The sequence below is a fragment of the Melanostigma gelatinosum genome, assembly GCF_949748355.1.
Source record: "Melanostigma gelatinosum genome assembly, chromosome: 20".
In the NCBI taxonomy this organism is placed as follows: Eukaryota; Metazoa; Chordata; class Actinopteri; order Perciformes; family Zoarcidae; genus Melanostigma; species Melanostigma gelatinosum.
In genome coordinates, this window is record NC_136653.1 from 10,699,321 (window position 1) to 10,726,020 (window position 26,700).

Below are 26,700 nucleotides of genomic sequence, written 5' to 3' on the forward strand. Positions count from 1 at the left end.
TTGGCCGGCAAGGCCTCTAAATCCTCCCTTTATTGTACACGGCGCACACAAAGGCTTGGCTTGCTCTCTCATTTCCTTGATGTGCCTTTGGACAGAGGCGGTGGCTTTGTAGGCATCGATGCAAACATTAGCATAAAGCAGCTCCTGGAGACTGCCAAATAATCAACTCCACTGTTTCTGGTCAATCCAGTCGACTTACATGTGACATGTGACCACATGGACTAAATACCTATGCTGTGGCCTTTGAGATTTCAGGCCCAAACCGGCAACACAAGGTGTCCGAAGATCCATGATTGGACAAGGAGAGAGAGAGAGAGAGAGAGAGAGAGACCCTCTTGATCTTTTGTGACGTGAATTTTTTGCTGGGCTTTGGCCTCAGCTCTTTCTCTCTGTGTTGCTCCTCACCTTCCTCTTCACAACCAACAAAGGTGGGATTACCCAGAGCGACGAGAGAGAAAAAGAGAGAGAGAGAGTAAAACAGTCGTTGTGTTTATGGCTGAGTTAAGCTTGTTGAACCGGGGGGGTTTCCGTCCTAAAATATACTCACTTCAGGTTTCAAGGCTGGTAATTATTGACCGGGAGGGGAGAGTGGCAAACTACACACTCGTTACACATGGACATTGCTTGCACCACTGAAAACCAGAATGGCCAGGCACTGGTGGCTGCCCCCTTTCCGTGTGGTCAGAAATCTAGAGGGTCGTTAGAATTGAGCTGCGCCCGTTTCATGTTCCTGAGTTGCGTGTTGGAGTCAAGCTGCCTTTGAGGAGGTGGCAGCGGAATAAGGGAGGGAGTCAGTGGCCCTGGCATCTGCTTCAAAGGCATGGCTCAATCTTTCATGTCTTTTCCATTTGAATTGATGAGAATATACAGAAGAATAGAAGTGTGTAGGTTTCACATGTGCTTTGCTTTACCTCCGCAATCAATCCAATCTGCGCTGAACAGTATCTATTTAATATTAATGTTAAGATGTCACCATTGTATTTTTTTGTGTCTGGGATTTTTGAATAATTGTGTTGAATTTGTTTTTGTTTTAATAGCCCTTCACACAAAAATCATTATGAAAGAGAAATGACAAATTTCAAAAGCATATCTGCAGTGGTGGGAAATTACATTATTTGCACATATGTACCAAATACTCACTGAATAATATATTACTGTTATTATTATATTTTACACTCAGAAACTTGGTTGTACTTCATCTGGCCATGATGAACACATGATATTTATAAATATTTGGTGCGGTAATGTTTCAGGTAGAATTTAGGAATAACAAACTATTTATATTTCCCTTCAATTAATTATCCCTGATTTTATTTGTGTTCTGAATACAATTATACGATGAATGTTTTGTCAGATATTTCTTTCATCATAATTAAAAGTGTTTCTGTAAATAAAAATGAATGATAAAAATATGTAAATCTTAGATTTCAGATGCATAATGAATTTAGTTGCTGTACGTGAAATTATATTTACTGTGCATGTTACTTAAATATATACATCATAGTGTATATTATACATATACATAATGTCTGAGAAAACATTTAGCTCCCCCACCATATTGTCCATACTTTACACAATATGTATTTCTTTCATGATATGTATTGACATTTGAATTTTGCCTGTAATATTATCAACATTGCACATTCTTGGATTTTCACCGCTTTTCCTTCCACTCTTTTCTTCTGTGTATTTCCTTGTAGCTCTGTCGGCTTCCTAAAGATACAAACAAACACATTTCTTCAACACACTTCTCTCTTTTTACCTCAATTCTCTTCACTGCATTCATGAAACCAGATTAACCTCGCCTCTGCATCTTTCAATTCCCAAATGTTTCTCAGGCAGATGAGAACCAGAACAGTTGTAACCGCAATGTGTCATTATTCATAGTCGATATTAGCTGTGTGACACCGTCGCTCTCTCTGCGGCATGGCAGTTGGTTTATTTCTACCCATCAGGCATTGGGGCATGACAGGGGGAAGTGTTGTTAGGACTGAGGTCCCTACATTGTCCCCTGATGTGGACAGACATTATAAATGACATTGCCCAATCAGATGCGAGATGGCGACCGGTGGTGGTGTGTGTGTGTGTGTGTGTGTGGGGGGGGGGGGGATAGGCATAGTGAGGGAGGAGAAGATGAGAAAACATGGGGAGCCTCATTTGATGCAGTTAATGTGCAGATTTATGTAGAGGGACAGTGGTCAACATTCATAAGATCTTCCTTCCTCCCTCCCCGCCTCCCTGCCCCCAACCACCCACCCCATTTATTTCTATGACACACCCCCTCCCCCCACATGCGTTCTCCTTTCTTCCTCTCCCACTCCGTCACTGACCATCATTCCTCCCTTCTCTCCCCTGTTTTTCCCTGTCTCTCATCTGTCTTTCCCTGACTCCCTCCCTTTCCTCCTCCCGTCTGCTCTGAAATGACTGAGATTGTTGTGGACTGCAGCGATCAGACCAATAGGAGGCATAGGTAGACCACAGAAACACAAAGACCACCGCACCAAGTGATGATACATATCCAACATCCAACATTTCATTTTGATGTTGCACAAAGCTGCCAGCATTCCCATTCAACACAAACACAGAACAATACATCCGGATATTCTTTTCAACAATGTGTATTACAATATAAAAGGCTGAACTAATTAACGAAGCTAACTGGAGCATAACTGGTTGATAATTCAGTGTACAAAGCGACATATTACTATATTGAATTTACTATATTGAAAACAAACAAAAAAACTGAATTATTTTCAGATCTCATTGTGTAGCACTCTGATTACTGCAGCGCATTTCTGAGACATGGAATGTGATATGAATTAGGACAAATTCTAAATCAAACAATAAACAAATGAAGGTAATATTTACATTTTTCACGTTTCCATAAATTGAACAGCATTATTTTGATGAGGAGTAACGGAAAACATATCTCTATCTATACATTTATTTAATTGTATTAAATAATCCCACTTCATATCGAATGGAAAAAAACCTAAATGTAGTCACTCGTGACAAATGGTAAACCTCAGAAGACATTCTTTGTCAGCTGAAGATTTATATTTGATGTTTTTCTGTATGTTGCTGCTGCTCTTGCAAAGAAAAGTTTGGATCTATTCAATTTGATCCTGTCTCACAACCTTGAATAAAGGCCTTTTCTAAAGCATCCGTTTATGTTGTCATTAAAGTTGATGAAAAAATATCCTTCTCTCCAAGGCTGCATGACCCCAATATGTTGTTTATTCCATCATTTTCACTTGGTTATTTATTTCATATGAGTGATATATATATATGTATATATATATATATATATATATATATATACAGATTCTTTTTTTCTGAGCAATTTGTTATCTTTGAGTAATATTTGTTTGCATTGAGTTGTGTTGTGTTGTACTAAATGGTGATGCAGTTTCAGGGCCGAACTCCAGGGGAACTTTTTGCCCCCCGCTGTGATCTGTTCTCACTGAAGTGAAGTTATTATTTTTTGTAAATGTCACATCCCTTTAAGCATTGTGCATTATTTTCATTATAGTCGTGTAAAACCCACGCATGACTTCATTTACTGATTGAATCCATTTATTTCTGAATTACCCCCCAAACACTCTCTCACACATACACACACACACACACACACCTACACACACACACACACACACACACATACACACACACACACACATACACACACACACCCGCTTCCGTCACTTTCTCATATTTTTGCCCTTCATACAGTACTTTCTCTCTCACTTTTATTCTCTTTACCTCTTCCTCTCTCTCTCTCTCTCTTTCCCAGTCCACTGAGTTTTCTGGTAATCCCTCTCAATCATTACAGAGGCCCTTCACTCTTCGTGGGACTTTCTCACCCCTCGTTGCGCCCCAGACTTCCATCCATTTTCCCTCTTCCACTCCCTCTCTCAAAACCCGCCACCGCACGTCTCCTCTTTTCCATTTCCACCAAGGAAACGAACAGAATCTTTTTTTTTTCTCACGCGCCGCTTAAAATCTGAAATGGTCACATATCGGTTAATGTCTTTACCAAACTTATGCTTGGAGTTACTTCAAATTAAGATTGACTGCAAACTCACAAGAAAACAAATATGCGAGTTACAAAAGTAGTGTCAAACAGTTGCAGTCACTGAAGAGCTCAGAGCACTTCCCACAGGGTTGCATCAGAGACACGAGTGTGAGAAAACAAAACAAAAACCCCACAAACTGTGCACTTGTTGGAAGACACTTCTCCGGAGCTAAAAGGATGAAGAAAGCTAATAACATCAGTGACATTCAAAATGTGAGCTTCACTTTCGTGCTAGCAATCACTTTGTCACACATTTCCAAACAGGGAATATCTTGTTTTGCAATGAAACTCTTCAAGCTCGGCGCTTCTACCTGCAGCAGCGACTGTCTGTAGTTCTCTCTGTCTGAGAGCCTAAAGCTGTAGCTTTACAAGTGAACCTGCCGGTGTGATCTCAGACTGGCTGCACCCTGGGGCAAGGCAGAGGAGACTATATGTGTGTGTGTGTGTGTGTGTGTGTGTACAATGTGTTAGAGATGGCACAACCACCCCTGAAAAGCGCTCTCGAGACCTTTGATTCCATAGCTCAATATTATGATCTCTGAGATATCTCTTATGCCAGGACAGAACTTATGGATTTTGGGCGTTCACCTTGCAACGCTATTAGCCTGCTATTTCCATACATTTTCCTTTTAGCCTCTGGAGTACAGTTTTTCTATTTTTTATTAACCTGGCTGCGTGTTAGCTACTATCTCCAATGTCAAACGACTGTAAAATTCAGTTTTATTGATAGCAGGCAAGAACATTAGCAACCCGTAATCCTTCCCCCTAATGAACACCACTGTAAAAATCCAATAGTACTATTGACTTTACAGTGACCTCATGTTATGGTAATTTTATTTGCTGTGGCATCACTATCACATTTGTCTAATATTTCCACAGGGACTAATTGCTTTGGTGTGATTTCCTCTCCAGTTGATTATTTGGATGACTTTAGTTCAGCTCTAACTCCCGATGGCCCGCACACATCTATTCCAGCTCTGTCCAGTGAGGATCATTTCACACTAATGTATTCTGTTGAGTGGAATTACACAAGCAATGAGGTCAGTACACACCCAACATCGCTGTAGATGTGTCCAGAATTAGCAGCGACACAAACAACTTTTCTCAGACCACAAACTCATTTTCACATTTCCTTTTCTGCATATAGCACATTCGAGTCTTTAGCACTGTTTATGGAGTGGAACTGTAACGATGTCATCGTAAAGTAAGACACTGTGATTCTAAAGTTGACAAAGAGTTCCCTTTCATTCCGGTTAGGGGGAAGATGGCTTGATTGACGGAGGAACACTTGAAGGGCGATACAAAGATAGCTAGCTGGGACGGCTGGAGAGAGAGGGAGAGAGAGAGGGAGAGAGAGAGAGGGAGCGAGAGAGAGAGGGAGAAGGAGAGAGAGAGAGAGAGAGAGAGAGGGCGAGAGAGAGAGAGGGAGAGGGAGAGAGAGAGAGAGAGAGAGAAAGAGGGAGAGAGAGAGAGAGAGGGAGAGAGAGAGAGAGAGAGAGAGGGAGAGAGCGAGAGAGGGAGAGAAATGCACTTGCTAATTAAAAGAGAAGCAGCTGTCTTTCTTTCCGTCTCTGTTATTCCCTTGTTCCTGGGCGTATTAATGTTTTATTCAGGAGAAACATAACTACAGATGAAATTAATAAAATCAGGCCCTGCCTTTCCTTTGCCATCTCTTGGGGGGGGGGGGGAGAAACGCTCTTTTCTCCCGGCTTTGAAAGTGCAAACTCAAAGTGCTCCGTGCACTGTAGTTTTCATTTCTTCATTTCCTGCATATTAAGTTCCTTTTCCCTTTTGTTTCAAAGTGCATTGCCCTGAAAATAAAGATCAATTTTTCAGTGTGAGAGGCTTTGGAATTAGAACAGTGTTTTCCACACCAGCAGAGTGATTTACTGCAGTTACTGCATTATTTTCAGGAATGTGGACGTGGATATTTTCTTTCTCCCACAAAATGTTGTATCACAAATTACAGCGCATGGAGCTTTTAGTCCTGTTCACGCAAGTCTACATTAGAGAGTGAGAGGGGGGGAGTGCGATTGTATTTTAGTATGCCGTGTCTGTGTTGCTCTATTAAGTTGATTGTGTGAGTGCGTACGTGTGCATAAGAGTGTGTTTCATTTGACTATACATCCAGGCCCTGGGAGTATTTGCCTGTCTGATCACCTCATGTGAGCAAGAAGGGAAGCCATGCACGACTAACACGCACTTCAGAGTTGAACTAATTGTGTCATTTTTAACATGAGTCTCTGCTTGCCCACATTTTATTCACTCTCTTTCCTCTTCCTCTCCCTTGAGCCACGCAATGAATGCAGAGTGGAGCAGGCCCTTGCATCAATCCAACTCTGGAGGAATTTTCAATGCTGTATGCAGGTGCATCATTTACTTCCCCCAATGCTGGTGTTTATATGTGTGTGTGTGTGTGTGTGCGCGCGCTTATATTTCTACCTTTGTGAGGACCAAATAACCCCGCGGTAAGATGAGGATGGCTGGTGCTCAGAGTGAGGTTCATGGTGTGATATTCCTGAGGTTATTACTCGGGTTATGGTTGAGTGTGGCATTGAGGTTAGGCCCTGATGCATTGGTTAAGCTTTGTGTTATGATTCTGGTAAGCCCAACCATTAGAGGTCCACACTTGCAGTTTAGCATATTTTAGCCTGTTCAGTAAAAATCACGTACTTTACGATACAGCTGATCATTTTCGACAAGGTTTTATATTAATTTCCTACCTTGGGCAGAGCCAATGGTTTCAGTTCAGCCCCCTATTCTGTGACCAAACCCCATACAGAACTGGACTAGCTGTATGAATATTTGTATCTTTTTAAATGGTCAGTAAAGATTTTCATCTGTTAACATGTTTGCAGGCGGCACATACAGTAATTCCATCACAGAATTAAACATAAAGGAGTGCAGATCTCCGCCAAGTGTGTCTGCAACGACCACGGCTGTATTGTGCGATTGAATGAATACAATCCACAGTTGTCTTCGCCAACAATGGGCTGTAAGGATGAACACACTTCATTCAAACTCAAAAACAAGCGGCGATGTATGCAAAGTCGTTCGAGCCAATTAAAGACATTCCATGCAATCTTCCCATGAACAAAATGAAACTCCATTACACAAAGTTGTCTGCCCACATAGCAGCGGCTGAGCAGCAGTGATGTACTCAGCAGTGTGTACTGGTAGTTAGCCAAACCCGTCTTCCACAAACAATAAAAGCGTGCCCCCCCCCCCCCCCCCCCACACTGTGTCTCTGGTGGCAGAGTAGCGGCTGGAGGGTTGCCGATGTACTCGGCTGCGGCGTCACTAAGAGTGGTGAGTGAGGAGTCAGCAGGCAGTCAATGGCAATAACAGGTGTTTTGAGGAAGTGTGAGTCACCGCAACCGCAAGGAGTCCTTCAGCATGCAGCCATAACTGGCCAGCCAAAATGGTATGCAGTCTGTGGACAGATACAGAGGTGCACACTCCTTCACGGACATGCACAGGGATCGCAGGGATTGATACTTTTGATTTAAAATATCTAGGTGTCACTTGACACTTTCAGTGATGTGTGTCATCCTAACAAGTACGTCCATGCTTTTTATATCGAGACTAAAAAGTTTAAACTCTCCCTTTTGTTGCTGCTGATAACGGAGACTCTGAAATGCAGCTGGTCAGTGGCAGAGCAGTGGAGGCATCAGTCTGATAAATGAATGATTTGTTCAGAAAACATTTGTTCTATAATGTAATTCAAAAGTCCTTCAGACAGATACGGCTTTTTGTAATGGCTCCCATTTGTAATTTGTGTGAGGATGAATATGTATTTATATAGGAGACGTCAGCTGACAAAGTGTACACCGGATACTCGAGTGACTCGCTCCTTTACAGTTATACACTTGTACACATGGGAGCTGCCCAGTGCAACCACAAGCCACTTTGGCTAACAGTTTCACTGCAGCAGTTCAGTCTTAGATGCCTTGCTCGAGAGTACAGTGACAAATTGAAAATTCATTTTACCCCAAAAAAATCATGACGGAGGAAAGGAGCAGTAATTGAAGCATTTGCAGCACACGGTTTCCCTGTCGTTGAATCTAAGTAGACCGAAGTGTGTGTGAAGCCATTCTTCACACCGCAGCGAGTACTGAGGCTTTTAATGGCAGTCTCTGTCTCTTAGCCCTGTGATCTCTCACTCCACTCAGCCAAAGCCACAGAACCTTAATGGACTTCCTACTACTCAAATAATGAGATAAGTTAAGACGTTACGGGGAGCAAGACGGAGATGTAAAAACAAAGAGAGGGGAGGGGGCTCAGGACTGAACGATTACATGCCAAATGCAGATCCTTTAGGTGCTGGAACAAACAAATAAGCACACACACACATGCATACTAGCACACACACACAAACACACACACACATATCTTTACCCACCTAACAGCAAAGCGCACATGCACTCACACACACACACAAGCCGAGCCAGTGCTGTCTCGTTGAGCAATAGTTTCCTGTGCTGGGGAGGGGTGATGACTGCAGACAGCAGTCAAAGCCCTGAGGACCAGAGGGTGACACCCCTTATCAACTGAGCAAGGTGAAATGACAAACACTGGATCTGGAGCTCTCTCACTCTCTCTCTCTCTCTCTCCCTCCCTCCCCCTCTCCCCCTATGAATTCCCCCCCGCCCCGCCCCCTTTGTTTTTCTATAAGAAACTCTGTATTTTCTCAACTTCTTTCTCCATATCTCTCAGGCATTCTTTTTCCGAAATTGATATCTCTTACCCTTTCTCCCATGCACCTAACTCTGAACATCTTTCTCTCTTTGTCATTCTATGTGACTCTTAGTCTCTCTCTTTCTGAACGTTAACCCCGCTCTACTACTCTCACTGAGCCACTTCCTCTCTTTAAATCTCAGTGTCTGTAGCCCGTCATCGCTATTATCTGATTCTGTTAATAGCAGCCTCACCTCTTTCTACTATCCATCTGTTTCTCATTGTCTTTCTGAACAGCCCTTTGCTCTATTCTCTCTATTCTCGTAATTGTTCCTACACTAAATACCATAACCCAGCATTTTTTCCCCCCTGAACTTTTACACAGAATCCGCACCACAGCAGAACAGCCTATTGAGCAGAACACAGATACAAATATGAATTTAAATATGGCGACAATGTTTGTGGGGGTGATTCAGTACTAATCTGGCTTATATGCACTCTGCATGTTTTACACCCCGTCCATTTCCATGGCCCTGAGCTTAATAACAACACTGTAGGATTAGTGCAGGGTGACTTCACACAATAAAAAAAAAGAAAGAAAGGAAAAAATGCCACTCTCTCTGGGATGCAAACGTTGTAGGAAGCTGCAATACAGACACATGATTAAGTCGAAATTCAGTTAAAAGCAAAGGATACGTTTATTCATGTGAAATGATAATAATAATAGATAATTTGATAAATGTGTTAAAAGAAAGAAAAATAATAAAATGTGACCACAGAACATACAAAAATGAATTCCCCCTGCTGTTCTTTTTCTTCTTCTTCTTCTTGGTAAACATGCCTCTCCTCAGTATCACTGCACCACAAACACATCTTCTCTTTCTGACCCCTGCACAACATTTGATATTAATTCCTCATCTGGCAAAAGGATTATCATCCTCAGATTGGATTTATGATCTCAGTGCTCAGGCAGGTTTATCCAGCCACCATATGTAGAATTATCATTAGAGCCATAATCCCCTACAGACCATTCACTCACAAAAACACAAACACAACCTCCACTGTTAAATGCCCGGGGATGACGGCGATTAGCAGTTAGAAAACATGGCGATGTAAAGACCCGCTATCAGTCAAAAAAACATTCCGCTGCCTGCAAATGGTTTGTTTATCACCGGCCAGTCCAGTGATGGTGATATGAAACATAAAAACAGTGAAATAAGCAGTGGGAGTAAAAAAAAACAACCTGATGGTGTTTGAAGAGATGCAATGGGAGGGGCTAAGAATGGTATTAGGGAGGAGAGGGAATATTATTTTCTTCCTGTAGTGCTTTTTAAATCAAATTCTCTGTGCTTTTCTCTGTTTTTTTTCATTCACTCTCTCACTCTGACTTGGTTAACTCACTCTGCCCAACCTTTCATTACTCGGCATGATTCATTCACTCACTCCTCTCACCCATTAACTCCGTCTCTGCCTCAATCGCTCCCAAACATTGAGGCAACATCATATCTCCAATTTGAAAGGCCTGCATGCTTCCAGAGAGGTGAGATGCCTTCTCACCTGACGTTTCGTCAACATCTGGTCAGCGGCGACAGAAATGTCACATGGTTAATTCTATGATTGAGGAACCCCCCCCCCGAGCCAATCAGTGTAATTTTGGTCACCGAGAATAGCGCTGCGATGCATCCTACTCCAACATTTTGACAAACTCTGATCGGCTTTGTCGGAGGATAGTTGGAAAAAGAACAGATGTAGACTTTCACCGGCTACCTCAAAATTCAAAGCCCTTCTTTAACCTGTCTCACCCCATTCATCTCCATCTCCACTTCATGACAGGAAGGGAAATAATAAGTGTAATCAATACAAGATCGAGGCTTTGGCCTGAATTCAACTGGTCTATCTATTTCAAGGAAAGAACACCTGTTCCTAATATTTCATGCAGCGAGTGCACATCATTACTGATTCATACTCCCCACCATCCTCTCTCTCTGATAAGTCATCAAACCCCCCTCCCCCCTCCGTGACTCCCCCAGGCTTCACCGTCTCTAATCAAGGCCTAATGAGCCTAATTGGTCGTTAAAACATGCCAGAGTATGACACAGCGGTGCTGCAGCGTCTGCCATATGGTCTGGATTGGCCCGAGGCCCCCGAGCTGCCAACTGTTCCCCCGTCATTGCACTGACTGACGGCGTCTGCGATGGGAGTTTCTCTCCTGTTGATGATTCAGCACTCAACACAGCGCTGAATGGAAGAGAGGACAGAAGTGTGAGTATGTGTTGACTGTGGAAGGACCGACACACTTTCTCTATGTTGTCATTCACTGCTTGCCCTTCAATATGTAAAACTGGAGGTGAATAGACGTTCTAAAAATGTGTATCACGTGGCAAATGTTGCCAAAATACCAGAGTGTAAGGCTCCAACTATTGATTATTTTCATGATGATTAATCTGACAATTATTATTTTCACTCAAAAAATCAAATAGCCATCACAATTTTCCATTCATACATCACTTACAATTAAATAAAACACAGAAAACAAATGAGATTCTTACATTTTTATTTGTATTTATCAGTTATGTATACATATGTATGTGTATGTATATATGCATACATTTTTAATAGTAAATTAAACATATATTCATGTATTTTCTCTTTTTCTTGTTCACCAAGCTGGATTGAAATGTGATCTCTTGCAATAAGCCCACCTGGGTTACTGTCCTGGTCAAATATTATATTTTTGTGCTAGGTCAGAAAACAGATGATACACTATGTTTATCACATTTTGGCTGCTGGAGCCACTGAATTATTTCAATAAAAGCTTTTTCAATAACTTCAAATATATATTGTTTATCACAATTTATGTTGATTGATTTTTCTGCCGATCGACTACACTGTTCAACATGATTATTGTAACGATTGGTGGACTTTATTCACATTGTACCTTCTATAATGGGATGCATCTCTTTGTGTCTCTTTGTGCCTCAGAAATAGAGCTGATACGGACAGGAAAACATTGCAATATGAATAGACATTGTTATTTCATATTCTAGAACTTTTCGTTATTCTTTCTACTTTTACCGTACCTCTACTCGACCACACTCTCTCCTGTACCAGTGACCCTTGCTCCAGGGCAGAGAAATGAGTATGAATGTTATATTTTGTCATATTTAGACTTCAATGTGATGTGAGCTGCATCAGTAATGTGTTGACTGCCCAGTGCTGCATGGCCCACTAATTAATTTGCCTCTATAGACTAGGAGCTGTGAGGCCTTCTGCCCTCAGCCAATTTACGTGTGACCTAAATATGACCCAAGCACAGCCCTACGTGGCTGGGTTTTAGTTTGTGTGTGTGTGTGCGCGTGTGTGTGGGCGTGTGCATGCGTGTGAAGAGGTTAAACATATTTTACCAAAACAAGGAAGTCCAGCATCTAACAAGAACTGATTATGTAAATGATGTGTTGGCAGCTTCGATACCACTGGGGTTTGAAGTGTGTGAGTGTGTGTATTACGCAATCAGGCTAGAATTGATCCCATCGCTCCAATATTCAAAGGGAGCCCCTCCAGTTTTCGGTCGCCATCGCTGCCGTGATGGACAGTACAATTATTCATTTGATGCAAGATTCAAATAGGGGCAAACGGCTCACTTAATTCTGATTGCAGCTAGAGAAATAAATAAAAACGTTTCTTCTTTTCCAAAAATGAAATGGTAACAAAAAATATTTTCTGAGATGTAAAATATATATATATATATATATTTGTTTTCACAACGTGGATCATATTTTTGTAGATTTTGTTAATCAATTTATTGGTTTTAACTCTTACAACCCATCTACCAAAGTTGCTACAATGCCGACAAGTCCAATTGATCAAACGATCAGACAAAGTTATAAACAAGACAATGGTGTTGCCAGTTTATCAAAACTACACTATTTAAGACAAAGACCAAAAGCTAGCACACCTGTAATATAGCAAGGCAACTGTGTGTAGTACAGAACTAGGACACAAGTTGCAACAACCCAGATTCATCATTTAGTGCCTCCGTCATTACACCTTCCTCGCCCCCTCCTCCCTTATTGCCTTTCCCTTCAACTCTCCTTTTCCAACTGAGGTCTTCATCGGTGATAATTCGGGGCCCATGCGGAGCGCCGCCGATGTCCCTGCCAGTAGATATAAGCTGATTGAAGGCAACCCGCGCCTGTCAATACTGCTCGCTTGTATTCGCCTGCGTCCCGCCTGCCTCCAACACAGTTGATTATTGGAGACCTCTCATAGCAGTATTGAGCTGCTGTCCCCACTCTTGTTACCTCGCTGATATTTCCATTGTTTATATGCAGATGGAGGTGGGCTATTGAACAAGCAAGACACTCGCCCCCTAATGGTAAACAAACAATCGGGAGTGGCATGCCGAGAGAAAGTGAGGTCAATAGAGTTGATTAATACACGTAAGGGGACACATTATGGACGTTGCGATCTATATTATTCGCTGGTCACATCCTCGGTGATGTTCACATGAAAGCTCTGTGAAAGATGGATGAAATGTTGGACATAGAAGATGAGCGCACATGAACAAGTTTAGCTTCAGAATTATATAGAATATCTATATACTATTGTAATTATGCTAAATGCACTTACTCTTACTTAAACATAGGTTTGCCGACATTTCTTTGTGGCTCAAAATAGCTGATTGGCCACTTTGCAATCTGGCTGCCGCTGTACTTTCTTGTACATGCAGTATTCTACAATGCATGTTCCTTAAACGTGCCTCACTCACCACTTTCTTTAAGTGCCTTTTAATAGTTCCATGATCCCTCTCTTATGATGTTTCTGCCATCATTCTCCATCACTTCTCCATTGTCCTCTCTTTCACCTCGGCTGCTATTCTGAATATCTTTTAATTTGCTTCATCTGTCTGCGTTCACTTCTGATGATGTGACGACTTGAGTGAAGTTTCCCAGAAAAGCAGAATATATGAATGCCCCCCCCCCCCCCCTAACAATACTGGTTTGCATGTCTGGTTGCAAACTTAAACAAAATAATAAATTGCAGAAAAAAATGGAATCATTTTTTTTATATATGGCTCTGTCTTACAGAAGTTCAAGCAATTGTGATTGAGCGAGGCAGCAGTCTCATCTGCGATGTGTGAAGTTTGAAAAACATACACTTCTATTTTTCACCTTAAAAGGACTGGGTACGAGCTGACCCGTACATCAAAATATATCAAAGGAAGTCTTTTGATAGAACTTTAAAGTGAAAGGAGCCCTGTGATTGGGCAAGTGATGTACTGAAACTAAAAAAACATAGTTCAACTGATGTTTCAATGCCTTAGAGTTTAGTCCTCAAAAGCCAGGCAGAAAGCATGAAAGCATGCAATCTAACTGTAAGCTTATGGCTTACAAAAACCCAATTAAAATCCGAGATTTCTGTGGTTCGACGTGTTTTGTCTGGTTATTTTGTTTGGCGCTTGACTCGGTAAGGTCAGAGGTTTAGTTTACACAAAGGAGCTTGATACAGATGCTGAGACAGAAAAAAAAGTAATGTCTCAGAGCTCCAGTTGAAGAAATTGAATGATTTGAATGATACAAAATAGTTCCTTTGAATGTCATTAATACCAGATCGGGAGCACTTCTATTGCCTCTCAACGGCTCTGAACAAAGTGACGCCTGAGCTGGCAGCTCACAGCTAACGGTGCTAAGTGGGAAAGTGACTTGATTCTCTGCTCAGGTAGACATTACCCAACCATATCTTTGCATAGCAAATAGTTGTTTGCTGCTACATTAACACTCTGAATGTCGTATATTGCTCCTTCAAGCTACATCTCGTGTGTGTCCTCCGTTTAATTGCCCCGTGAAATACAATCTCAATTGGATAAAAACATACATTTTATTTGGTCTTACACTGACACTCTGATGTCAAAAGAAAAGGCACATGGATTAGCAATTCGCAATAAATACTGTCCTTTTAAATATTGTTGATGAACAAAAACACAAGTAAAGTCTTTGCATAAGATCCAAGCATACATTTGCAGGTGTTTATATGTGCTGAATGTATATGAGGACTGCAAGATTATTCCCCTTGTTCCATGAATAAAATATCCAGCATCTCTCTCAGGAATAAAGCTCATACCTGGTGACCTCTTAATAAACCCTGTAAAAAGGTTAAAGCTTGAAATAATTATTTTCATTACTTTACAGCCAGTCCAATCACCCTCTCTCCTTATGGGAATCAGTGGATTAGGCCTCATGTTGTATGCTCTGTTTTTCTTATTGCATCCATGCAGTGTTTGAGTCTTTCACATATAGGCGATGTAATCGCAGTAGAAAACAAAGTACTCTATCCAGAGGCCATATACACAGGATGCACGCAGGGTACAATTAACTTTCACTTAAGTGATGGAACCACTTACTGTACAGCAACCCCACATACTGTGATGGCTTTTAACATTTCAAAGTAAATAACTGTTGCCATTTTAAAGTCTGCTGACAGCTGAGATACCTTTTTTTTCCACGCCTTGCTCCTCCTCTCTATGTGTATTTGTATGCTAAATAAGACATCAACCGCAAAAACAACACATTTTCTTGACAACAAAGGGAAAGTTCACAGTCCAGTGCTGTGGCTAGAATTCAAGTTGTATTCAAACATCAAAGCAGGACAAAGAAAAAAGAAGTGAAGCTCTCGTCTACTGACCTCATTTTAAGCCATTGAGTTGTTTATATGTGATACATTTTGCTTCTTTGACCTCAGGCTTCACATCATGAATAAAACCCAAATGGCTCTTGATCATCTCCCTCTGATAATTAGCTCTGTCCTGATTACATAAAGCTCCCGAGTTTACATCATATGCTTCTTCTCTGGTGTCATTACTGCATTGAAGTTCTGAAAGTGCTCAACACCACTAATACAGCCCTCGTCTATTGGTTTGTTTGCCAGAGATGCACAAGTCAATTAATCGGAACAATAAAAGCAGAACTCCCATTTAACTCGTTAACCCACCACAGCCTGTTGTGATGTTCTCAGTGCCACGTTTCCGTTTTCATTTGGCTCATTACTGCCTAAGTGGTGCCACAAATGGTCAGAATGATGTCACTGATTTGAATGAAGACCATGGGAGTGATTGGTTTAAATGCCTATGTGTAATTGAATCGTGTTAGCCAGATATGCAATTGAATTATGTTTACTTCACTGGATGGGCTTGTGTACAGTGTGTGTGTGTGTGTGTGTGTGTGTGTGTGTGTGTGTGTGTGTGTGTGTGTGTTTGTCTTTGTATCCCGGTGGGGACTTTGACCTGACTGCACACAGACCCATGGGGACTCGTGTCACCGTGGGGACAAAAACTGAGGTCCCCACCGGCAAACCCCTCCTACAAGCTTCAGAACAGTGTCTAGACATGCCCCATGTAGTTTTCTCAGAAGTCCCCTGGAAACCATTTTCAAGAAAAAAATGTGTGTGTGTGTGTATGAATGCTCCCCTAGTGTATACACACTAGTACTGCAGTCCCCATGAGGTAGGCTGTTCTTGAAGTGTGTATCGCTGTTTGTCCACTCTCTATTGCCCCCTATTGGTCAAAAGTAGTATTACAGTTTGGGAATACACTTTAAATGTGTCTTTTTGACCAAAGATAAGCATGAATGAAATGCTACATTTGATAAAAAATAAATATATGTATAAATAAATAAATACACAAATACTTAATATTAATATTGATATTATTTATATTGCTATAGTTTTTTAAAAATTTGCATGAAAACAACGATAACCATAATGTATATTGTCTATATATTTCTCATGTAAAATGCCTGTTTTAAGTTTCTTCCATACAATTGTAATGATATTTTACCACAATTCATTATCTCATCATTGATATTATTGACAATAACAACAACAATTATAATAATAGTCTATATTTGATTTATTTTGCCATGTCAGAGGTGTAAGATCAATAAGGTCTTGTTTTGTTGCACTGCTTTTTTAAAACTAACTTTTAAACAGTGCTCACTGTTCAATGACAATGATATTGATGATAACAGACAAATGCAGGTTTAGAGTTGTATCCATAAACATAAAATAGGAGTAGAAAAGACATTTTCCTTTAAATCAATACAGCAGGATGGTTTGAGGGGCGGCTATTTTCTTGTGTACACTTACTATTGCAATCGTTATATTAGGCTAATCTCCGTGTAAACTACATATGGCAAGTTGCGGACTCACTGAGAGGTTTTGCAGTAATGACTGAAAAGACAAGGGGAGTAGTAACATCACAAAGCATAGAGAGTCGCAACTTAATGCTTCATCCACACACTCTTGTACAGCGTGGGAAAGCACATTGATATAGCCAGATGCCGTTCTTGAAGTCGGAGAAAAATAAGTCCCATTACTCCCATTATTCATTCACTTGTTGGCGTGTGTGTGGGCTGGTGTCAGCAATGTCTTGCTCCTTATTTATTTATGTTTTATGATTTTGGACTCTACAAAATTAATTGAATTATTTATTTATTATATCTTTAAGCATGTTATAGCATTCTGTGTCAGTTTTTGATTTGATTGTTCTATTATTATACTATTCAAATGCTATGCATCTTCTATAGTAGGTCTATAATACGCCAACTGAAACAGTATAGGGTTACGGTGGTGTGCTTATATATTTACCCATAGTGTTAATACTTAAAGTGCTTTCCTGTTATTTGTAGCCTATAGTATCACTCTAAAACATATTTTACTGTACGATGCCTTCAGCCTGAAATCAACAGGGTGTGAGCTATTTATTCAGGTTTTAGGAGCAGCATATCAGACAGGATATATTACGCAGCAGGATAAAGAGTCGTGAATTTCTACATTGAATAAAATATACTAGGATAGTTTGGGTTTGGTTGTCCTCCAAGGATATTTGAATATTTTTGACTTAAAGTATGCAATTTGACATCATTTTGGACCACTATTACGACCATAGATAACGCTGCAAAAGCTAAAAAATAAACTTTCTGTATAGGGAGTTAGGGCGAGGGACTGTTAGACCCAGCGATGCTGCTGGCCACCAGCCCGCTGTTGTGACCATCTTCTGTAACTAGTGAAGCATTTAAGCATAGTGGAATTAGCAAGCTAGCTAACTAGCCAGTTGTCTAGTTTGCTAGCCAGCTTGCTAATTTAACAATGCTTGAATGCTTCCCTATTTACAGAAAATTAGCCACCCAAGTTGCTACTCATCTGGCTGGTGCTGAAAGTGGGCCCTTCTACATTTCACTCTTTGGTGTACCATGATTTATTTTTCGCACCAGCAGTTCTCACAAGCAGCTGCGAGCTCATAATGCTTTTCTGACCTCTTCATATCAGTTTCTCTGGATGAATCATGATGGCAATTCATAACAGTGCAGTGCCAGTGTTTTTGCACCGTGCTTAAGTATGCTTAGTATGATTTTACAGGGCAAACATTTCCAGAAGAAACAAAAGGTCAGACAAAGCCTGTGATACATGTAAATAATGGAATAACTCCCTGCCTGCTCAGGAGAAAGATAAGCTACCTAGCTCAGTAGCTAGCCATCTGTCTCTGGAGCTAAGTCTGCTCTCTTCCAAGCTGCAACAACACTTAGCCACACAGACGTGCGTTGTCATTATAACAACTAACTCTTCAATAGACCACGGAAAACCGTAAAATGTATTTATATGGTGGCACCCCTTGTAGCTAGCAAAGCTCATTGTAAGTTGTTTTGTAACAACTAGCTATATGGTGGCTACAGGCCTCATTTTTTAACTCTTACTTTGAATATTCCCGTGGTGACCTTCTGATCTAATGCATGGAATCTGAGGATAAAACTCTCTTGCGCACAACACTATATATATACTATAGGAAGAACTTGGAGCAACATTGCATTGGGGTAAGGATAAAAACCCTGACTTTTTGTCCCGCCCTTCCGGACTGCCGAGTTACGATTTTCCAAAGTTCTGTACAGTTTCCCGTAGTGATTTATGGCATTTTGCATTCATTTGGCTTAAATAGACGTTCAGTTAATACCTAGAAAGCAATGGGCTAGCATGCTGACAATTTCACAGTAATTAAATCTTTCCACATAGATTGAGTGGTATGAAAATCAATGGGAAATTCCGTACACCTTTCCTGTAGTAATTTATGGCATTTTGACTTTATCTTGACTTTATTTGGCCTAATTTCCCCAGAAAAGAATGGGCTAGGAGGCTGACATTTTCACAGAAATTCAAGGTTTGTCCATTCATTAAATGGTATGAAAATCAAGTGGAAATTCCAAACACTTTCTCCATAGTGAACTATGGATTTTTGACCTAAGTTGGCCTAAATTCGCATAGAGAACAACGGGCTAGGACCCTGAAATTTTCACAGCCAGTCGACCTTTGGCCAAAGACCACGTGGTATGAAAATCAAGTGGAAATTCCAAACACTTTCTCCACAGTGAACTAAGGATTTTTGACATAAGTCGGCCTAAATTCACATAGAGAACAACGGGCTAGGACCCTGACATTTTCACAGCCAGTCGACCTTTGCCCACAGATTAAATAGTGCGAATATCAATTGGAAATGGACTGTGTTTATTTCACCCAACAGAAAGGATTCGAACCAAATGACATTTATCTTCCCAAGTGGCCGAAAGCCAGTTTACACCAGTCTTTTCTCTAACTTTTTATACTTTAAAACGGGGTAGAGTTTTGAATCCTTTTCTCCTTCAAAGAGGGGCTCGTCACCATTACATACCTATAATCTGGACGTCGTAACTGCAAGTTAAAGTCCCCAAAAACAGCCACAAAGGGCTTAATTGGGGCCTTAATCCCTTATATTAGTGGATTTTTTGACATATGCAAGAATGGCTATAACTTCTCAAATATGGATCCCAGAACCCACATATTGTGGACACACATTGTGGACTAGGCCTACAATAGGATCACCTGAATAAAATCCCTCTAGATTATCTAGAAAAGATTTTTGCCTGTATCAAACTCCGACTTCAGCATGGGGTACACGTCCCTAAACTGTACACCCTGTCGCACTCTTGGTGAGATTAGACCAACTTTTACTTCTGAAGATGTCAGAGCCCTGCTTTTTTAATATGTTGTAGACAAGCCCCAATGAGGCACATTCAAGTTGGATGGGACTCCCTAGCACTTAGCATGCCTGCGCGGGAAGAGGGGCAGTTGGCCTACATTTGAATGGGGCATTTTGAACGATAAAATGAATGGAAAGTGATTACCCAAACGGCCCATCCTTCAACTAGTCATAACTTCTCACAACATGGTTGAATTTGATGGGATATTATGAACTGGGTGAACTGGGTGAGATGGGTGAACTGGGTGAACTGGGTGAACTGGATGAGATGGGTGAACTATGGATTTGTCACCGAACTCGGCCCAAATTCCCATAGAAAGCAATGGGCTAGGACCCTGAAAATTGAACGGTCAGTCGACCTTTGGCCGATGACCATGTGGTATGAAAATCAAGGGGAAATTCCAAACACTTTTCCCATAGTGAATTATGGATTTCTCACCGAACTCGGCCCAAATTCCCATAGAAAGCAATGGGCTAGGACCCTGAAAATTGAACGGTCAGTCGACCTTTGGCCAATGACCATGTGGTATGAAAATCAAGGGGAAATTCCAAACACTTTTCCCACAGTGAATTATGGATTTCTCACCGAACTCGGCCCAAATTCCCATAGAAAGCAATGGGCTATGACCCTGAAAATTGAACGGTCAGTTGACCTTTGGCCAATGACCATGTGGTATGAAAATCAAGGGGAAATTCCAAACACTTTTCCCATAGTGAATTATGGATTTCTCACCGAACTCGGCCCAAATTCCCATAGAAAGCAATGGGCTAGGACCCTGAAAGTTTAACAGTCAGTCGACCTTTGGCCAAAGACCATGTGGTATGAAAATCAAGGGGAAATTCCATACACTTTCTGCGATGGTACACTTTCTGCTATGGTAAACTCCGTACACGTAGAAATTACGGCCTTTTGACTCAATTCTGCCTAAAGACACCTAGAAAACAATGGGCTAGGAGGCTGAAATTTTCACATTAAGTCAACCTCTGCCCCAAGATGAAATGGTCTGAATATCAACGGGAAATTCTGTACAGTTTTCCCATAGTGATTCATGGCATTTAGCATTTATTTGGCTTAAATAGACGTTCAGTTAATACCCCTAGAAAGCAATGGGCTAGCACGCTGAAATTTTCACAGTCAGTCGGCCCTTGGCCACAAACCACGTGGTATGAAAATCAATAGGAAATTCGGTACACTTTTCCCGTAGTAATATATGGCATTTTTCTTCATTTTAAAGTTATTTGGCCTAATTACCCCATAAAACAATGGGCTAGGACCGTGAAATTTTCACAGTCATTCCATCTTTGCCCCATCGTTAAATGGTATAAAACTCAATGGGACATTCCAAACACTTTTCCCATAGTGAACTATGGATGTCTCTACCCAGATGACACTTATGTTCCGACATGGCCTTCAACAGTCTTTTCTCTCAAAATGTCCACTTTAATTTAAAGTAGAGATTTGATTCATTTTCTCCTTCAAAGAGGGGCTCGTCACCATTACACACCTATAATCTGGGCCTCGTAGCTGCAAGTTAAGGTCCCCAAAAACAGCCCCAAAAGTCAAAATTGAGGCATATGACCTAATCTTTCGGCCTGTTTTGGCAAGTGAGAAACGGGCCATTAAATCGTAGTGAAAGGTTGGAACTGCCTGATTTTTGCATAAATCAGTCGCCTGTGATAAGGTGATGCAGGATCTAAAGCGAGATATCTGTAGAACCTTGGGAAAGCTAACTTCCGGTAGCAGCATGCTAACGACTTGAATCCAATTGAACCTTGAAGAGGGTCCTGTTTTGTCCATCATATGTGAATTTCATCAAAGAAGGCCATTGACAAGTGTTTTAAAATTGATCAATATTAAAAAGTGGTCACAATCCAGATTTTACCAGTCTTTTCTCAAACTTTTTATACTTTAAAAAGGGGTAGGGTTTTAAATCCCTTTCTGCCTCAAAGAGGGGCTCGTCACCATTACACACCTATAATCTGGGCCTCATAGCTGCAAGTTAAGGTCCCCAAAAACAGCCACAAAGGGCTTAATTGGGCTCAATTGGGGCCTTATTCACTTATATTTTGGCATATGCAAGAATGGCCATAATTTCTCAAATATGGGTCCTAGAACCCCCAGATTGTGCACACACATTGTGGACAAGGCCTACAATAGGACCACCTGGAAAAAATCCCTCTAGATTATCCAGAACTGATTTTTGCCTGTATCAAACTCAGACTTCAGCATGGGGTACATGTCCCTAAGCTGTACACCCTGTCGTACTCTTGATGAGATCAGACCATCTTTTACTTCGGAAGATGTCAGAGCCCTGTTTTTTTAATATGTTGTAGACAGGCCCCAATGAGGCACATTCAAGTTGGATGGTACTCCCTAGCACTTAGCATGCCTGCGCGGGAGGAGGGAATTGGCCTACATTTGAATGGGGGATTTTGCCAGGATAAAATTAATGGAAAGTGATGACCAACTGCCCCATCCTTCAAATAATCATAACTTCTCACAACATGGTTGAATTTGATGGGAAATTGCTTGGCAACATTCCCCTTGATGACTTGAATAGGAAAATATTGCGGAAAAATCTGCAGACCCTCTGGAATGCTATCTCCTGTTAGCAGCATGCTAATGACTTGAATCTAATTGTACCTTGAAGAGGGTCCTCTTGTGTCCATCATATGTGAACTTTAGCATAAAAAGCCATTTACAAGTGTTTTTATTGCACCCAACAGAAACAGCAACATGTACACATCATTAACAGTCTTTTCATAATATGTTAGTTAAATACACATATAAATACTTCTGTTGAATACAATGGCTTGTAAATAGTTGTAGTTTCTATTTTATGAATATCAATGGTTGTATAATTTTTTAACAGTTCAAAAATGCTTCTATTACTTAACTTCATTAGAAATGCTTGTTTCATTTCAATGTCCTTTTTTAATTGAATTTTTTTTTACATACTTTATACTAAATTCTAGTTGAGCAATAAAGTCTCAACTTAAGCAGGTATTTTATGTAATCCTTCCGTTTTAGTAATTACTATTACCTGTCTAAGTTATTAACAACGGCTGCAGACCAGGCCGAGCCTCAGAGCTCCCTCATGCTGATCGTGACCGAAGGAGTGGGGGATGGGTGAGGTTACGGTGGGGACAGTCAATGTCATGTTCTGTGTAAAGTACCTTAAGTTTCATTGCTGACATTACACAAAACCTGACGTTTACCATCATCATGGGGACCATGGCGTGGCCCCTCCCCCATCAGTGCATGCGCCCGTGGAGAGGTGACTCACTGCCTCAGACTGTCGAGCGGCTCCACACACATGTAACTTGACGGGCTAGCTGTGGAACCTGGATGGAAATGGTAAGTTTTTAATTATTGTCCTTGCTCCTAATGTTGGTACATGTACTGCCATATAAAAAGAGCTGTTGCAATGTGCTGGAAGTTAACCGAGATGGACAGCTAATATTAGCTAACACTAAGCTAACATGTGCAGCTAGCATGTGCAGCTAACAGAGCTGTGAGTGGAGCTGGGTCTGGATAAAGGTGGAGGTGGGTCTGGATAAAGGTGGAGGTCTGAACAGACGTGAGTGCAGCTTCCTGCTGTCACAGTGTTTTAACACATTGATATTCAGGCTAAATGTAGCCTCTGCTCCAAGGAGATGAACTACAGCAACAAGGGCTCACATGTCCTCTCATCACACTGTTCACTGTTTCGGGCTTGTCACCTTTTTCACTCATGAGTTTGCAGGTATGCGATCTGAGACCAGCCTACCGTTAACGGAAGGCTGGACAACTAATTACAGTTAACTACAAATGGATAATTTACACATCGTGGGGCTTTTTTACAGTCACAAAATGATATTTAGATATTGTTTAGAATTTATATTTTATCATCATTATCTTTTCCCACAGAACGTGAATATTATGCTCAACAAAGAGACATATTTGACATATTGAGTCAAGGTTAACTTTAAAAAAAAGTATTTCTTCACATGTAAGCAGATATTGTAATTCAAATAACCATGGGTATTGAAGTAGAATATTTAGCCTCATACTTTCAGAAATAAGTAGATCACCTTACTATAATGCAGCCTATAAGACCAGAACAAATTACTTTTAATTTCAGTCAAAATGTAATAATAGCAGCTCAGGCAACAATTTTAATTACACAAAATTCTACCACTGCAGCTTGAAATACTGAGAAAGTCTTTTGTAATAGTGGAGAATATTATACTGAATACTTCAGGGAGTCTATTGGTTTCAATCCCAAACTGATCATACTCTCAGGGTTTAAATCATATAACTATTTAAAAATAGTCTAGACGCAAATGAAACACATTTTGACCCATCAAAGATGATGTTGAAGTTATTAGTTCATCGTAAACCATATTAACATTTCTATCCTCTAATATATTTGCAGGCGCTGATGTGACAGATGGCTTTAACCCTGAACAGACCAATGAGGTAGGATATGTCATCTTCTTTGGGTTCTTAATTGACAGTTAACCTGCTCGACTGTGAATGTCGAACAGAAATCAAAACAATGCTAGAGTAATTCATTTCTTACAGACTACAGCTAGTTAATCACACATATTAGACTTCCATTATTACGACAGTGTTTCCCACAAGGAGAAATTAAATAGTTTGCACTGCAGCCACTTATTCATAATGTCTGATGAAATATAAGTTGTAGTATTTGTTGTTTGGTTGTGTATTATTTTATTTATGTAAAACAGTGTCGATTGGTAGGTAGGTAGGTAGACTGGTAGGTCGACTGATAGGTAGGCAGACTGGTAGGTTGGGAGCCTGTCTAAACATTACAAAAAAATGATTTGTTTTTCAGGAAGAACACCAGCGGTCCAGTGACAATACCGATATTCTTGACCCCACTCCAGCTGATGTCGATGAGGACACAAGTGTTCCAGAGCTCATGAGAACCGACAGTGGAGTTGTAAGTTTATTTGCAAAACTTCACATTCTAACATGAAAAGGGCCATGACATCTGTCAGTTTACAGGAATCAGGGTAATATTTCCAGAGGCTGTGATGATTATTGAAAGCGGTAATGTGAAGTGCCACTACGAGACAAAGCACAAGTCTTTTGAGCTAACGTCTCGCATCTCAAATAAAGGCACAGGAAAATAAACCTAAGAGCCCAGCACTCAATTTCTTTTCTAAACATGTTGCCTAGTTTTAGTCTATTGTTTTGTCTTGACATTTATTATTGTTAAATGCTTGTGATTTTACAATGAAGAATATCCAAGTCTAATCCTTTCTTTTTTTAAGCTCAACAGACAAATGCTCAGAGACAAAAGAGAACCTCTATCAAGTTCTGAGTACAGTGATGAGGATGATCCACATCCAGCCAAAGGTAATATTTCGAGTAAATGTGAGGATTGTGAAAATTTCTGATAAAATATTTCTCTTGGAAAGAAAGCACACACTGTCCAGGTACATTGCTAGCCTTAATCATTTGCATGCCTTTTACCTTGCCTGTATTATTTATTGATTTATTTCCAATCACTTTCCCTAATACAGTTTCCTTAAAATACCACATGAGTGTTTATTCTGTGGGCACCAACAGATTGTAGACACTATTTGATTGGATGTATGAAATTAATTGAAAGTCTGTTATTCTCAGTTTTGCTTGTGTTTTAATAGGTAGTTTGGATGAAAAGATGCTGGTTGGAGAGGCCTCTGGTCAATCACACACAAAAAAAGGTAATCTTTTCAAAGTTGTTCAGTTTCTCACCTAGGATCAAGTTATTTAGTGAGTCCACTGACATGAGAATACATTTTATAGATTCCCTATCCAAAATAGAAATAAACTAATAAACTATCATGTATCGTTATGTAGTATGTAACTTAGTTAATACGTGTATTAAGTAGTTCAAATGAGCTCCACCTTTACCAGCTGCAACATTAAAGTGATACATTCATTAATGCATCGATAATTATTATCCAATGATTTCAGCCTACTATAAATATATTATTTTGTCCATTCTGCATAGTGAGTATACTTTAACTTTCAATATTACTCTGTGCGTTTCTATCACGCACCTGGTTTTTGTGTGCCCAGGTTTTGAGGCTAATGAAACACCATATTAAAGTAACTGGCATCATTACGTAAGGAAATATAATTTCACATCATCCAGTATATTGAATTCAGAATCATCTATGTAAAGGACTCATTTGTTCAGGTCAGTAGATCTCATCTAGTCCTAAATCACATAATGTCCTCTGGACTAAATGGACAATGACCAGTTGTTTTAAATGAAGTACTCCACTTGTGTCATGTAATACTGAAGCTAGTGTTAGTAAACCGTGTCTTTGTTCATACTTCTGCAACTACCGTCTATATTTCTGCTGCAAGTTCTATTTTTGTATTAGACACTGTTGCTCCAAATACTTATGTTACTGCAACTACAGGTTGTTCTACTCGTATTTTGTGTACTGCTACAGTCAAGATCGATACAACATTATAGCCTCAGTACTTGCTGGTTTTTGAATAACATTAAATTACTGTCTCATTTTATTCAGGGTCATCACAAACAAAAAAACAGAAGTGGACCAACGACGAAATCCAGGCTGTGGAAAAAACACTCATGGACCACATCAGATCTTGGAAGGTTCCTGGAATGCATTCAGACGTCACCACTAGCTCTCAAAGGAAGGAGGTGGGAGGCAGTGAAATTTTACACAAAAAACCGAATTGATGCACTAAAGTGAAAGTCTTTGCAAGAAAGGTAAGCTTTTACATTTGTGCACTATTGTGTTCAGATGGAAGACTACAGGTACAATCTTTGCTGGACATTTATGCACTTCTGTTGCTGGACGTTGTTCAATATTGTCAAATGGAAGGTTTAACAGGTTTTTTGTTTTTTTTGAAGAA

General features: G+C 40.4%; 1 long non-coding RNA gene across 1 annotated transcript; it reads left to right on the forward strand.

The window, feature by feature from the left end:
- The first annotated feature begins 24,650 nt into the window (after nt 1-24,650).
- Nucleotides 24,651-26,486, forward strand: LOC306793924. The gene is made up of 4 exons (XR_013772906.1): nt 24,651-24,760; nt 25,095-25,179; nt 25,470-25,529; nt 26,349-26,486. It is a non-coding gene; the product is annotated as an uncharacterized lncRNA (long non-coding RNA).
- The last annotated feature ends 214 nt before the right edge of the window (nt 26,487-26,700 follow it).